This window comes from Cebus imitator, unplaced genomic scaffold, assembly GCF_001604975.1.
Source record: "Cebus imitator isolate Cc_AM_T3 unplaced genomic scaffold, Cebus_imitator-1.0 Scaffold990, whole genome shotgun sequence".
Lineage (NCBI taxonomy): Eukaryota > Metazoa > Chordata > Mammalia > Primates > Cebidae > Cebus > Cebus imitator.
This window is the reverse complement of record NW_016108305.1, coordinates 16,141-19,865: the sequence shown is the minus strand read 5'-3', so window position 1 is coordinate 19,865 and position 3,725 is coordinate 16,141. Positions and strand designations below refer to the sequence as shown.

Here is a 3,725-nt window from a genome sequence, read left to right as displayed (position 1 = left end):
CCTGGAATGCAGTGTCTCGACCTCAGCTCACCAAAACCTCTACCTCCTGAGTTCAAGGGATTCTCCTGCCTCAGCCTCCTGAGTAGCTGGGATTACAGGCATGCGCCACCACACTCAGCTAATTCTTGTATTTTTAGTAGTGGCAGGTTTTTGCCATGTTGGCCAGACTGGTCGTGAACTCTTGACCTCAGGTGATCCACCCACCTCAGCCTCCCAAAGTGCTGGGATTACAATGGTGTGAGCCACTGTGCCCAGCCCCCATTTTTACTTTTATACAGTAAAAGTATATTTTTACTTTTATACCTTTTCCATGTTTACATACACAAATACTTGCCATTGTGTTACAATTATCTTCAGTATTCAGTACAGTAACATATAGTACAGGTTTGTAGCCTAGGAGTCATAGGCCATACTATATAGCCTAGGTGTGCTGTAGGTTATACCACCTAGGTTTGTGTAAGTAAATGCTGTGATGTTAGCACAATGGTGAAATCACCTAATGACACATTTCTCAAGCTTCTCCTCACATGGTAAGCAACACATGACTGCATATAAAAGCTCTTAAATAAGGATTACGTTTCTAAATTAATCTCTAAAAGAAAACAGTCATTATTTACTATATATGGAATGTTTTTTTAAAAAGGACCAAAAGTTTTTCATTTCAGTGGGAATTTAATTTGGGGCTAGGGTGTTTTATTTAACTTTCTTCCCAAAGTTGTAAAGTGTTTTGAAGTTTTTCCCTGTAAAATACTTATTTTAATTCAATTTAAATGAAACCCACCAAAGAAACTTCAAGCTTTAAGAAGTCTAGCTTCCTGTGAAATGTGAGAGGAAGTCAGCACTGATCTCAGAAATCCAATTATAACAATAGGTCCATCCCTAAATGAGGTAATTCTTGGAATCCCTTCAGTTTTCTTTTTCACTCCGATCCCTTCAATTTTCAATTTAATTTAATTTTTTTGAGATGGAGTTTCGCTCCTGTTGCACTCCAGGTAGGAGTGCAATGGCGTGATCTTGGCTCACTGCAGCCTCCACTTCCCGGGTTCAAGTGATTGTCCTGCCTCAGCCTCCCAAGAAGGTGGGATTACAGGCATGCACCGCCACTCCCGGCTAATTTTGTATTTTTAGTAGAGACGGAGTTTCACCAAGTTCATCAGGCTGGTCTCCAACTCCTGATCTCAGTGAGCCGCCCACCTCGGCCTCCCAAAGTTCAGGGATTACAGGTGTGAGCCACGGGTCCCAACCCCACTTCAATTTTAAAACCCTCACTATGCACCATATGTGTATGCTAGGCACTGGTATAAGATGAAGCACCTTCTTGGAATTTACATACTGTTAATTGTGCCAGTCAGTCAGTAATAAAATAGCTGGATTCTAGTTACAGTCGTATTTCAGGAACTTGTTTTACATGCTGAGTTTAACAGCCTAAGCCACTTCTCCATGTGTGCACACAGGGTAGACCTCTGAAGGGTGGCACTGTAACTTCTAGGGTAATGTGTTAATTCAAGGCAGGATGACATTCAGCCTCTTCCGCAGGCTAGTGCAAAGGGCTCTTCACTTGGATTAGAGCCTTCTCTCCTACACTGAATTCCCCACCCCCAACAGCCTCCTACAGAAAATTTGGAGTCCCCGCTTATTCTCTGGCAGCCCTTACCCAATAGGGTGGTGAATTAAAATTACCAGACATGCAACAAAAGATACAAAAAGTTTAGGAAAAATGGCAACATTTTGGAATAAACGATTATAATGTGCGTTCTGCCTGCTACCTTAACTGGAGCACATTTTGCAGGTCAGTTACTCTCCCTGGAAGGAAGACTATTCTCAGATTTCACCTTGGAGAAGGAAGAGTTCAGGCTGCCGGAATTGGGCCAGCGCTTCTGAATATCCAGAGGCGAGGTCCTGTGACTTCCTTGGGAAGCTCTGCCTCGCCCCCACCCCACCACAACAGCCTGCTGGAGTCCTGGGACCACCCAGGTCTGCGGCAGAAATCCTTCCTCGCTAAGGGGAGGGAAGGATTGTACCAGCAGGGTGGGGTGGGAAGAGGGGCTTGGGCGGAATTGTGAGATAAGATCGCCCTGGTGACGTGGAGCAGATCTAGACGGAAGCCTAATAAAGGGGGCGTAAATAAAGGTGTCATAAAGGACGGGGCGGGGCGTGTGCTTGTCAGAAACGCAAGCCTCTAGGGGCTGCCAGAATGACTCTCGCTCAATGCGTGGCGCCAGCGGTTGTCATGTTCCAGCTGCCTCTCTGGGCCCCATGACCCCTATTTACGTGGCAACTATTGTGGCTACTAGTCCAGGAGGCTCAGCGGACCTCAAGGACCCTCTCCAGCTGACCTCTAACCCACTGGGGCTGACTGAGCCCTGGTCTTGGCACTCCTCCAATCTCCCATGGGAATCTCCCCATGTGCTTACTTCCCCAGCAGACCCCGGGGGCTTTGATTAGCTGGGGTCCTCTGCTTCCTCCCAGAGGTCAGCCCCGCCCCAGGAATCGACTGAGAATTTGGTTCCATTCCTGGTCATGGATTCAGCTAGAGAGTTGTCCCCAGGGCCAGAGCCCTTCTTGTCTGGACACCCGGATCTGAATGACAAGCTGACTCAGCAAGAGAGGCTCCCAGAGGTGGGTCCAATGCTGGACTGGGATCAGAACCAAACCCTAGTTCGGCCTCCTCACCTCAAAAGTAAGGTTCAGACTACAGATCTAGATCAGGCTGCAGATTATCAGGCAGATGAAATACTCATTCCACCTCTAGACAGTAAGGATTCAAAAGCAGCGGAGTTTATAGTTTCTCCCAAGGACCTGAAGAAAGATCCAGCTCAGCACTGGGGGCTTGCTAAGGTTGTGGGAACTCCACGTCGATTTGTATCAAAACCTCAGCATCAGAAACAAACTTTGCAGGATGAGTATTTAGATTCAAGTATGGATATGCTGTATCCCAGCAGCCTGCCGCCAGAACTCCAGGTGAACTCAGATGAGCCTCCATTCTCAATTCCATCTAGAGCCTGAAACTCAAAATCCAGAGATGCCTGAAGAGCTCCAGTCCTCTTCCCTCCAGCAAGAAGCCCCAGTGCGGCTTCCACAGCTCCCTGAGGAGGTAGAACCTTCTTCAACCCAGCAGGAGGCCCCAGCTCTGCCTTCACAGTCCCCTGAGGGGGTCAGCTTTTCTTCAGCAGAGCAGCTGGCGCAAGCGCAGCAGCTACGTGTCTCTGAAGAGACTGGAACTCACCCATCAATACAGCACGAGTTAAATGTTCCATTTAAAAGTTGGAGTGAAGCTCAGCACTCAAACTTGCCCAATGTCACAGTCAAACCTATGGATGTGGAGCTTACAGGAACTCCAGAGCTAGGAAAGGAACTTACATCAAACCAGGAACGGGCCTCCAAAGCACCCCGAGAAGGTGAAGTCTTCCTCAACCCAATTAGAGGCCGCAGCTCAGATACCAGAGCACTCTGAGACGAAACCTACATCCCAGCAAGAGACCCCAGCTGAGCCTCCAGGTCCTCCTGAACGTTTCCCCAGTGAGCAGGAGCAGCCAGCTCAGCCTTCCAAGTTTCCTTCAGGGGCTGAACCTTCTCTGACCCGGCAGGAGGCCCCAGCTCAGCCTCCAGAGTCCTCTGTGGAAAGTCTAACTCAAACTCCACCGAATCATGAGGTGACAGTTCAACCTCCAGGTAAGGATCAAGCTCATTATAACTTGCCCAACATTACAATTAAACCTGCAGAT

The 3,725-nt window shown here is 48.1% G+C and overlaps 1 pseudogene; it reads left to right on the top strand.

Annotated features, from left to right (window-relative positions):
* The first annotated feature begins 2,266 nt into the window (after positions 1-2,266).
* LOC108298544 lies at positions 2,267-3,719 on the top strand (annotated as a pseudogene).
* The last annotated feature ends 6 nt before the right edge of the window (positions 3,720-3,725 follow it).